This window comes from Rhinatrema bivittatum, chromosome 7, assembly GCF_901001135.1.
Source record: "Rhinatrema bivittatum chromosome 7, aRhiBiv1.1, whole genome shotgun sequence".
Lineage (NCBI taxonomy): Eukaryota > Metazoa > Chordata > Amphibia > Gymnophiona > Rhinatrematidae > Rhinatrema > Rhinatrema bivittatum.
The window spans coordinates 23,802,823-23,815,710 of NC_042621.1; positions in this window are offsets into that span (position 1 = coordinate 23,802,823).

Sequence of the window (12,888 nt, forward strand, 5' to 3'; positions counted from 1 at the left end):
GCCGGTAGCGGCCCCCGGTGCTCCGGGACCGGGTTTTCTCGTAGTCTGTTTGTTTGGGAATGCAGGCCAAAGTGGGTGGTAAACTCCATCTAAGGGTAAATACCGGCTCCGGCGCGTGTTATTGCCCCCCCCCCCCCCGGCAGCAGCTTCGCCGTTTCCCCCGGACAAGGGTCCACCTCCAAGTTCAACAATTTCTTACTCTTTACTTTGTCTGTCGAGGCTTGACGTCTCTAAAAGGGTTTGACCTGGAATGCTGTGCATGTCCATCCAATATCGCATACAATATAAAGTGGCATGTTTAATTCAAAATGTTGTACACGGGGAGATCTCAAAAATGAACCTCGCCTCCTAACCTTTCTGGAAAGACTCAAGACATGGCTTTTCAGGCAAGCCTTCCCGAACTCCACCTAACACGCACCATCAATAAATTCTCTGCTCAGAAGCTGTATATATTGTATATACAGGTGGCCCGCCGCTCCGGCGGCGCGTGTTATAGACCCCCCTGGCAGCAGCTTCGCCGTTTCCCCCGCCGTTTCCTCCTTCCCCTTTGCCAACTAGTCTTAACCTCATTCACTACATCTATGCAGACGATGTTCAGATTCTTATTCCCATAACAGAATCTATTAACAAAGCCATCGCACTTTGGAACAACAGCTTACAAGCCATCACTAATCTCCTCAACAGTCAAAGCATGAGATCTTATTAAGAAACTGACATTATCCTCAACAAATTCTTACTCCTAGCAAAACCTCTACCAAGTAAGTACACAGGGGTCTGTATTTTCATACCCCAGTGCTTGCTGTTTGAATACCGCTCTTGCCGTACCGACCCGCAGGGACCACCTAGGGACACAAGCTGTGGAGGAAAAGAAACTAACCAGGATTCCCTCAGTAACGGCGAGTGAAGAGGGAAGAGCCCAGCCCCGAATCCCCGCCTGTCCGGCGGGCGCGGGAAATGTAGCATACGGAAGACCGCCTCCCCAGCGCCGCTCGGGGGCCCAAGTCCTTCTGATGGAGGATCAGCCCGCGGACGGTGTTAGGCCGGTAGTGGCCCCCGGCGCGCCGGGACCGGGTCTTCTCTGAGTCGGGTTCTTTGGGAAATCAGCCCAAAGCGGGTGGTAAACTCCGTGTAAGGCTGAATACTGGCACGAGACCGATGAAACAGCTAGTAGCAATCGGAATCTCTGGATTGGCGCTCGCCTGGTTCAAATTGTTGCTAACCAACAGAGGTTATAAGGTAAAAATCCAGAACAAAGAATCACCACGCCACGACTCGGCCATCGGAGTCCCACAAGGTTCCTCTTTATCCCCTAAACTCTTTAATATTTACCTCCTACCACTCTGCCGACTCCTTACCAACCTCAATTTAATACACTTTCTCTATGCTGACGTCATCCAGATCCTGATCCCCATCAAAGAATCATACACAAAAACCCTCGAATACTGGGATTCCTGTCACCTAGAAATCAAAAGCCTCCTCAAAAACCTAAATCTGGTACTAAACTCCTCTAAAACTGAAGTATTACTCATAACTCCTGACAACAATCTCACAGCTTGTCTCCCAACCAACCTACAAACTACTCATGTGAGGGATCTAGGTGTGCTAATCGACAATTAACTAAACTTGAAATCCCATATCAATAAAACCACCAAAGACTGCTTCTATAAACTGCAAGTTTAAAAAAGGATAAGACCACTCTTCCACGCCAAAGACTTCAGAACCATCCTCCAAGCCCTCATTTTCTACTACTGCAACTCTACATTACTTGGACTCCCTTCCTCATACACAAAACCACTCCAAATGGTTGAAAACGCAGCAGCCCGTCTACTAACAAACACTAGGAAAGGAGGCCACATTTCCCCAGTCCTAAAAGACCTCCACTGGTTACCAATTCAGTTCAGAGTCATTTACAAATCCATCACCTTGATATAAGAAATCATTCACCAACACACCATAATCGACCTACAAATTCCTCTTCGTTTATTCAAATGCACAAGACCCACCAGGGAAGCCTACAGAGGATGCAATGCCGGTATAAATAAATAAAATCAATAAGTACGTAAGGGAAAATGGAAAAAAACTTTCAAGAGCGAGTTCAAAAGGGCGGGAAACCGTTAAGAGGTAAACGGGTGGGGTGCGTGCAGTCCGCCTGGAGGATTGAACCCGGCAGGTTCGGTGGGACCGGGGTTTCGGCGGATCCCCCACCCCTTTCGCGGGGGGGCGGGGAACGCCTCCTGGATGGCCCCGGCCCCGTCCAGGAATAAAAAAAATAAAGTAAAGCAATAAAATCAATAAGTACGTAAGGGAAAGTTGAAAACAACTTTCAAGAGCGAGTTCAAAAGGGCGGGAAACCGTTAAGAGTTAAACGGGTGGGGTGCGTGCAGTCCGCCTGGAGCATTCAACCCGGCGGGTTCGGTGGGACCGGGGTTTCGGCGGATCCCCCACCACTTTTGCGGGGGGGCGGGGAACGCCTCCCGGACGGCCCCGGCCCCATCCAGGAATAAAAAAAATAAAGTAAAGCAATAAAATCAATAAGTACGTAAGGGAAAGTTGAAAACAACTTTCAAGAGCGAGTTCAAAAGGGCGGGAAACCGTTAAGAGTTAAACGGGTGGGGTGCGTGCAGTCTACGGCCCCGGCCCCGTCCAGGAATAAAAAACATAAAGTAAATCAATAAAATCAATAAGTACGTAAGGGAAAGTTGAAAACAACTTTCAAGAGCGAGTTCAAAAGGGCGGGAAACCGTTAAGAGTTAAACGGGTGGGGTGCGTGCAGTCTACGGCCCCGGCCCCGTCCAGGAATAAAAAAAATAAAGGAAATCAATAAAATCAATAAGTACGTAAGGGAAAGTTGAAAACAACTTTCAAGACCGAGTTCAAAAGGGCAGGAAACCGTTAAGAGTTAAACGGGTGGGGTGCGTGCAGTCCGCGGCCCCGGCCCCGTCCAGGAATAAAAAAAATAAAGTAAATCAATAAAATCAATAAGTACGTAAGGGAAAGTTGAAAACAACTTTCAAGACCGAGTTCAAAAGGGCGGGAAACCGTTAAGAGTTAAACGGGTGGGGTGCGTGCAGTCCGCCTGGAGGATTGAACCCGGCGGGTTCGGTGGGACCGGGGTTTCGGCGGATCCCCCACCCCTTTCGCGGGGGGGCGGGGAACGCCTCCCGGACGGCCCCGGCCCCGTCCAGGAATAAAAAAATAAAGTAAATCAATAAAATCAATAAGTACGTAAGGGAAAGTTGAAAACAACTTTCAAGACCGAGTTCAAAAGGGCGGGAAACCGTTAAGAGTTAAACGGGTGGGGTGCGTGCAGTCCGCGGCCCCGGCCCCGTCCAGGAATAAAAAAAATAAAGGAAATCAATAAAATCAATAAGTACGTAAGGGAAAGTTGAAAACAACTTTCAAGACCGAGTTCAAAAGGGCGGGAAACCGTTAAGAGTTAAACGGGTGGGGTGCGTGCAGTCCGCCTGGAGGATTGAACCCGGCGGGTTCGGTGGGACCGGGGTTTCGGCGGATCCCCCACCCTTTCGCGGGGGGGCGGGGAACGCCTCCCGGACGGCCCCGGCCCCGTCCAGGAATAAAAAAATAAAGTAAATCAATAAAATCAATAAGTACGTAAGGGAAAGTTGAAAACAACTTTCAAGACCGAGTTCAAAAGGGCGGGAAACCGTTAAGAGTTAAACGGTGGGGTGCGTGCAGTCCGCGGCCCCGGCCCCGTCCAGGAATAAAAAAAATAAAGGAAATCAATAAAATCAATAAGTACGTAAGGGAAAGTTGAAAACAACTTTCAAGACCGAGTTCAAAAGGGCGGGAAACCGTTAAGAGTTAAACGGGTGGGGTGCGTGCAGTCCGCCTGGAGGATTGAACCCGGCGGGTTCGGTGGGACCGGGGTTTCGGCGGATCCCCCACCCCTTTCGCGGGGGGGCGGGGAACGCCTCCCGGACGGCCGCAGGGCGCATTTCCTCCGCGGCGGAGCGCCGCAACCGGCTCCGTGTCGGCTGGGAAGGCCCAGGGGGGGCAGGTGGCCCGCCGCTCCGGCGGCACGTGTTATAGCCCCCCCTGGCAGCAGCTTTGCCGTTTCCCCCGCCGTTTCCTCCTTCCCCTTTGCCAACTGTTAAGTAGTCTTAACCTCATTCACTACATCTATGCAGACGATGTTCAGATTCTTATTCCCATAACAGAATCTATTAACAAAGCCATCGCACTTTGGAACAACAGCTTACAAGCCACCACTAATCTCCTCAACAGTGTAAACCTGGTCCTCAATGCCTCTAAAACTAAACTCCTCTTCATTTCCTACAAGCAAGAAAACCTCCCATCTCAGATCCATCACAAACACCTTCTCACCCACAACCATGTGAGAGACCTGGGAGTAATTATAGACAACCGTCTTCACCTAAAGAATATGATCCAAACCACAACTATAAGAAATAATATTATATCTTAATGGGCCTCGACAAAGGAAACTCTTTCCTATTGATCTTGTTAGACCTTTCCGCAGCGTTCGACACGGTCAACCACGCCATCCTCCTAAACCAGCTTTCGTCCATAGGAATCAGCGGCACCGTCCTATCCTGGTTCAAAACGTTTCTCAATTACAGAGGTTACAAAGTTAAACTCCTAAACAAGGAATCCTCAAGATTTGACTCTGTCATAGGAGTCCCTCAAGGTTCTTCATTGTCTCCGACCCTATTTAATATCTATCTTCTTCCTCTCTGCCAACTTCTTACCGACCTCAATCTAAAGTACTTCCTTTACGCAGATGATATTGAAATCATCATCCCTATCAAAGACACATACTGTAAAACTCTTGAGTACTGGGAAACATGCCACCAGAAAATCAAACAAGTAGTAAACAACCTACACCTCATCTTAAACTCATCCAAGACAGAAATCCTACTCATCTCTCCTGAAAACAATATCTCCAACACTACTCTTCCCACCAACCTACCTACCACACAAGTTAGAGAGTTAGGAGTGATAATAGACAACCGGCTAAACTTCAAGGCACATATCAACAAAACAACCAAAGACTGCTTCTATTAACTCCAGGTTCGGAAGAGGATAAGACCTCTTTTCCATGCTCAAGACTTCAGAACGATCATCGAAGCAGTCATTTTTGCGAAATTAGACTACTGCAGTTCCCTATTGCTAGGTCTGCCCTCATCCTATTCCAAACCACTACAGATGGTTCAAAATTCAGCAGCCCGATTACTAACAGGCGCAAGAAAGAGAGACCACATATCTCCCATTCTGAAAGAGTTACATTGGCTACCCGTCCACTTCCGTATCATCTATAAAGCCAGATGTGTCATCTTCAAAACTATTCATCAACGCATCTTATGCACTTTAGCTGATGACAAAGGAATCGGAAAATCTCTCAGAAATAAGAATACGCGTGGGAACACAAGGTCTGGATGAACAGGCACATCATTGGAGGACAGAGGTCAATCCCAGCTAGGGACACAAGCCGCGTAGGAAAAGAAACTAACCAGGATTCCCTCAGTAACGGCGAGTGAAGAGGGAAGAGCCCAGCGCCGAATCTCCGCCACTCCGGGTTCGGGGATCTGAACCCGACTCCCTTTCGATTGGCCCAGGGCGACGGAGGCCTTCGCCCGTCCCTTCGGAACGGCTCTCGCCTATCTCTTAGGACCGACTGACCCATGTTGAACTGCTGTTCACATGGAACCCTTCTCCACTTCGGCCTTGAAGAAGAATGCTCAGTCTGTTTAAAATAAGAAAATGAACGGACCCACTCTGAAGGACCATGCTCAGTCTGTTTAAAAGAACAAAATTAACGGACCCACTCTGAAGGTCAATGCTCAGTCTGTTTAAAATAGCAATATCAACAGACCCACTCTGAAGGACAATGCTCAGTCTGTTTAAAATAACAAAACGGAACTGCCCAGCTAGGGACACAAGGCCTGGAGGAACAGGCATATCATTGGAGGACAGAGGTCAATCCCGGCTAGGGACACAAGGCCGGGAGGGACAGGCAGGCACAGCAATGGAGTTAAAACACCAGTAGGAACACAATGCCTGGAGGTACAGGCAGGAACAGCAACGGAGTTAAAACACTTGTGGGAACACAAGGGCTGCACAGTAGATGCCGGTCAGTCTGTTTAAAAGAACAAAATGGAACAGACCCGCTCAAGAAGATTGCTCAGTCTGTTTAAAATAACAAAATGGAACTGCCCAGCTAGGGACACAAGGCCTGGAGGAACAGGCACATCATTGGAGGACAGAGGTCAATCCCGGCTAGGGACACAAGGCCTGGAGGGACAGGCAGGCACAGCAATGGAGTTAAAACACCAGTAGGAACACAATGCCTGGAGGTACAGGCAGGAACAGCAACGGAGTTAAAACACTTGTGGGAACACAAGGGCTGCACAGTAGATGCCGGTCAGGCACAGCGATTCATGTCAAGAACATGTGCTGCAGTGCTTACATTATCTTGAGCATAGGAGGCAATTGGAACTGCTGCAAGGCTCCTTTCAATAGCTTTTATTCATCTTGCCATTCACAAGGAAAATCGGGAAAGCCAAGCAATGGCAGGTTTACTTTCAAAAACACTAGCATTTCCATCAAGACCGGTGACAGCCTTGAGCGGTGAGGGCTCATGATATCCCCTGTCATTGAAAAAACACGTTCACTGGGCACACTGGTTGGTGGACATGACAGATATCCTTCAGCCACTTTGGCTAGGTGTGGCCAGACAGTGGACTTGTGTGCCCAATATGCCAGCGGATCTGTCTGCGTGTTCTCTATCGGCTCTGAGAGATACCGTGTCACTGACAGCTCTGCTGCTGTCTCCTCCTGTGCTTGGGAGGGCTGAGAGTCACTCAATCCAGTTACTTTCTCTCTCGCCCGTTGCACAACTGATGTATCTTTATGGCCAACATGCCTTGGGCGTTCTGACGTTGAGGTGGACGCACTAATAATAGTATCTGTTACTGACACAGTCCTTCTCCTGCCAGGGCTAGCAGCAGCACAACTCTGTGACGTGCCTGCTGTTTCCACCTGTGCTTCAAGCCTAATCTGTCTCCGCCTATGGTGCTCCTGTTCACGGACCTGTGCTAACAACAGCTCCTTCACAAATGACAGATAATTGGTCTGTAGGGCGAGTTTACCTTTCACACGGGGATCACAGACAGAGGCGAGCATGTATGTGCTGTCCTCTGTTAAAGGCCTTAATCTGTCTTTCACCTGCTGCTGCAAAACGTCCACACACTGCAGCACCTCAGCAGTCATTCCCTCTTGCCGTTTAATGCCTTCCAAATGGTCATCCAGGAATTTCACAATAGGGATGATGTCAGCCAAGGTGGAACTTCTGGAACTCAGCTCCTCCGTGACGTCCTTGAAGGGCTGCAGGATTTTTAACAGCTGACTCATGACTAACCAATCGTGATGCCCTAGGGGATTCTGTACACCTATGTCTATTGTACCAGAAAGTTCATGAAGGGGTGTCTGCAGCTCCAATAACCTCTCCAGCATCATAAAGGTGGAATTCCACCAGGTGGGAACGTCTTGAATGAGACGCTTCTCTGCCATATCCAAATCAGTCTGCTTTTCTCGGAGAACCTGCCCCGCCCTGACACTTCTGTGGAAGTGTGCTGCTATGTTCCTGCACTTGTGTATTAACCGACGCAGGTATTCAGTCTCCTTGTCCTTGGACTCCAAGCCCAAACCTGACTTCACTACCAGATGCAGAGTGTGTGCAAAACATCGGATGTTCTTAAACCGCCCATCGCTTATTGCCTTAACCATGTTTGCACCGTTGTCTGTGACAAAAAAGCCTGCCCGCGTTTTACTGTCTCGCTGGTGTACTTTCCAGCTCGCCAGCATCTTTCTGATGCATGCTAGAATATTGGCAGCGGTATGGGAATGGTCCGTCAGGTGGGTGTTCAGTAAAGCCCACCTCCACCCTGATGCTTGTTCAGTAATAGAGCTGCTGGCTGCCCCTGCCTCTGCCATGTCCCACCAGTGTGCTGTCAGAGAGAGGTAAGAGTGTGCAGCATTCATGGCGGTCCAGATATCGCAGGTGAAATGCACTCTTCCGTCTGCCTTTCCTAGCAGTGCTTGCACGCGACTGACACAGTGCTTGTACAGGCTGGGGATGACCTTTCTACTAAATGTGGTTCTGGAGGGGACTTTGTAATTTGGAAGTACGACCTTCAAGAAACGTTTGAAACCCACATTCTCCACTAACTGCAAGGGCTGGTCATCAAGGGCAATCATTTCCCCAATGCTCCTGGTTACTACTTTTGCGGCTGCCTGCCTCCTACCCCGGGATAGCGTTACCGCACTCCACCCCATTTCCTCCATGGTGCATTGTCGCTTCTCCCACATGTCAGTGGGTTTCTGGCCTGCCGCCTGACTGCTAGAAGGGTATGAGGGCGTGGGCTGACTCTGCTGCTTTCCTACCACTGTACCCTGGTTGGAAGGGGAAGGGGTCCCCTGACGGAAAATGCTACCATCCCCAGATGGCAGTAATCTTGTTGGGTGTTGCCTCTTAATATGATACTCCATGCCAAAATTTGACAGATGTCCCAGTTGCTTGCCTCTGCTAATATCCCTGGCACAGTAATTACACCGAGCATAACGCGGGTCTTCTGTCACTTTAAAATGTGCCCAGATCGCAGATTTCTTTTGTGATCCTCCTCTCTTTCCCGCCCTGGGGGTGGATGGTGGCACTGGAGTTGAGGTACTACTGGGTGTGGGTGGTGCACCCACTGCACCCGGCGAAGCAATGCCAGCGGGGGCAACAGTCACCCTCTGTCTCCCTTCTGACAGCTCTTCCTCCTCCTCGATATCAGTGGAATGTCTCCCCTGCCGCAGATTTCTGGAGGTGGAGGCTAAAACAGGACTAACTGACAATTCTACCGAAGATTGCTCAGGTATTACATCTTCCGTTTCTGATGAGAATCCCATCCAAGAAGATTCTTCTTCTGAATCAGAAGCTAACAGTGCCAGCGCTACCTTGTCACCGCGAAGTTTTGCAGGACACTTCTGTCCCCTGGCTGCTCTTGGGTGTGTAACTTTTGTCTGGCTAGACTCTGCCTCCTCTTCACTCTCCTCCAAAACTACAGTGCCAGAAACACGTGCTGGCGATTGCAAAGTTTCATGGTCTGATTTCTTTTTTTTTGCCATGGAACTGCCATCCCCTACAAAGACGTTTGATTGCGACAGTTGCCTTTTTACCTGTACTGGTGGTGTTGCGCTGGTGTCTTTTGAGGTGCCTCCGCTGCCATTCCCACTAAGTTGCTTGCATCTCCCTTTCCCTGACATTATGGATTTAATGTCAATGAGTACTAGTGGTAACACTGCCCACTGTCCCACAATAATAATGTTCGGTCAGTTTAAAATAACTAAATTAACAGACCCACTCAAGAAGAATGCTCAGTCTGTTTAAAATAACAAAATGAACGGACCAAGTCAAGGACAATGCGGTTAAGTCTGTTTAAAAATAGCAGATTGAACAGACTCGCTGAAGGCCAATCTTCACTCTGTTTACAATGCCCACTGCCTCACTGCCTGCCTGGCAATGCACGGAATGTTTCTGTCTGTGTGTGTGCAGTGAGTGCACAGAGAACAAGCTTCCTTTTCAGTAGATATGAGGCAGAGTACTGCCAGTGCCAGCCCTGGCACTGCCCACCCAGCACTGAACCAGTCAAGGACAATGCGGTTAAGTCTGTTTAAAAATAGCAGATTGAACAGACTCGCTGAAGGCCAATCTTCACTCTGTTTACAATGCCCACTGCCTCACTGCCTGCCTGGCAATGCACGGAATGTGTCTGTCTGTGTGAGTGCAGTGAGTGCACAGAGAACCAGCTTCCTTTTCAGTAGATATGAGGCAGGGTACTCCCAGCCCTGGAACTGCTGCCCACCCAGCACTGAACCACTCAAGGAGAATGCTTTTAAGTCTGTTTAAAAATAGCAAATGTAACAGACTCGCTGAAGGGCAATGTTCACTCTGTTTACAATGCCCACTGCCTCACTGCCTGCCTGGCAATGCACAGAATGTGTCTGTCTGTGTGTGTGCAGTGAGTGCACAGAGAACAAGCTTCCTTTTCAGTAGATATGAGGCAGGGTACTCCCAGCCCTGGAACTGCTGCCCACCCAGCACTGAACCACTCAAGGACAATGCGGTTAAGTCTGTTTAAAAATAACAAATTGAACAGACTCGCTTAAGGCCAATCTTCACTCTGTTTATGCCCACTGCCTGCCTGGCAATGCACGGAATGTGTCTGTCTGTGTGTGTGCAGTGAGTGCACAGAGAACAAGCTTCCTTTTCAGTAGATATGAGGCAGAGTACTGCCAGTGCCAGCCCTGGCACTGCCCACCCAGCACTGAACCAGTCAAGGACAATGCGGTTAAGTCTGTTTAAAAATAGCAGATTGAACAGACTCGCTGAAGGGCAATCTTAACTCTGTTTACAATGCCCACTGCCTCACTGCCTGCCTGGCAATGCACGGAATGTGTCTGTCTGTGTGAGTGCAGTGAGTGCACAGAGAACCAGCTTCCTTTTCAGTAGATATGAGGCAGGGTACTCCCAGCCCTGGAACTGCTGCCCACCCAGCACTGAACCACTCAAGGACAATGCGGTTAAGTCTGTTTAAAAATAACAAATTGAACAGACTCGCTTAAGGCCAATCTTCACTCTGTTTATGCCCACTGCCTGCCTGGCAATGCACGGAATGTGTCTGTCTGTGTGTGTGCAGTGAGTGCACAGAGAACCAGCTTCCTTTTCAGTAGATATGAGGCAGGGTACTCCCAGCCCTGGAACTGCTGCCCACCCAGCACTGAACCACTCAAGGACAATGCGGTTAAGTCTGTTTAAAAATAACAAATTGAACAGACTCGCTTAAGGCAAATCTTCACTCTGTTTATGCCCACTGCCTGCCTGGCAATGCACGGAATGTGTCTGTCTGTGTGTGTGCAGTGAGTGCACAGAGAACAAGCTTCCTTTTCAGTAGATATGAGGCAGGGTACTCCCAGCCCTGGAACTGCTGCCCACCCAGCACTGAACCACTCAAGGACAATGCGGTTAAGTCTGTTTAAAAATAACAAATTGAACAGACTCGCTTAAGGCCAATCTTCACTCTGTTTATGCCCACTGCCTGCCTGGCAATGCACGGAATGTGTCTGTCTGTGTGTGTGCAGTGAGTGCACAGAGAACAAGCTTCCTTTTCAGTAGATATGAGGCAGAGTACTGCCAGTGCCAGCCCTGGCACTGCCCACCCAGCACTGAACCACTCAAGGAGAATGCTTTTAAGTCTGTTTAAAAATAGCAAATGTAACAGACTCGCTGAAGGGCAATGTTCACTCTGTTTACAATGCCCACTGCCTCACTGCCTGCCTGGCAATGCACGGAATGTGTCTGTCTGTGTGCACTGCAGTGCACATAGAACTAAAGTAGATATGAGGCAGAGTACTCCCAGCCCTGGAACTGCTGCCCACCCAGCACTGAACCACTCAAGGAGAATGCTTTTAAGTCTGTTTAAAAATAGCAAATGTAACAGACTCGCTGAAGGGCAATATTCACTCTGTTTACAATGCCCACTGCCTCACTGCCTGCCTGGCAATGCACGGAATGTGTCTGTCTGTGTGTGTGCAGTGAATGCACAGAGAACAAGCTTCCTTTTCAGTAGATATGAGGCAGAGAACTGCCAGTGCCAGCCCTGGCACTGCCCACCCAGCACTGAACCACTCAAGGAGAATGCTTTTAAGTCTGTTTAAAAATAGCAAATGTAACAGACTCGCTGAAGGGCAATGTTCACTCTGTTTACAATGCCCACTGCCTCACTGCCTGCCTGGCAATGCACGGAATGTGTCTGTCTGTGTGCACTGCAGTGCACATAGAACTAAAGTAGATATGAGGCAGGGTACTCCCAGCACTGGAACTGCTGCCCACCCAGCACTGAACCACTGAAGGAGAATGTGTTCACTCTGTTTACAATGCCCACTGCCTCACTGCCTGCCTGGCAATGCACGGAATGTGTCTGTCTGTGTGCACTGCAGTGCACATAGAACTAAAGTAGATATGAGGCAGAGTACTCCCAGCCCTGGAACTGCTGCCCACCCAGCACTGAACCACTCAAGGAGAATGCTTTTAAGTCTGTTTAAAAATAGCAAATGTAACAGACTCACTGAAGGGCAATGTTCACTCTGTTTACAATGCCCACTGCCTCACTGCCTGCCTGGCAATGCACGGAATGTGTCTGTCTGTGTGCACTGCAGTGCACATAGAACTAAAGTAGATATGAGGCAGGGTACTCCCAGCCCTGGAACTGCTGCCCAGTGCCCACCCAGCACTGAACCACTCAAGGAGAATGCTTTTAAGTCTGTTTAAAAATAGCAAATGTAACAGACTCGCTGAAGGGCAATGTTCACTCTGTTTACAATGCCCACTGCCTCACTGTCTGCCTGGCAATGCACGGAATGTGTCTGTCTGTGTGCACTGCAGTGCACATAGAACTAAAGTAGATATGAAGCAGGGTATTCCCAGCCCTGGAACTGCTGCCCAGTGCCCACCCAGCACTGAACCACTCAAGGAGAATGCTTTTAAGTCTGTTTAAAAATAGCAAATGTAACAGACTCGCTGAAGGGCAATGTTCACTCTGTTTACAATGCCCACTGCCTCACTGCCTGCCTGGCAATGCACGGAATGTGTCTGTCTGTGTGCACTGCAGTGCACATAGAACTAAAGTAGATATGAGGCAGAGTACTCCCAGCCCTGGAACTGCTGCCCAGCCAGCACTGAACCACTCAAGGAGAATGCTTTTAAGTCTGTTTAAAAATAGCAAATATGAGGCAGAGTACTGCCAGCCCTGCCTGGCACTGCCCAGGATAAAATGTACAGACTCACTCAATAAGAATGTTCTTTTTTTT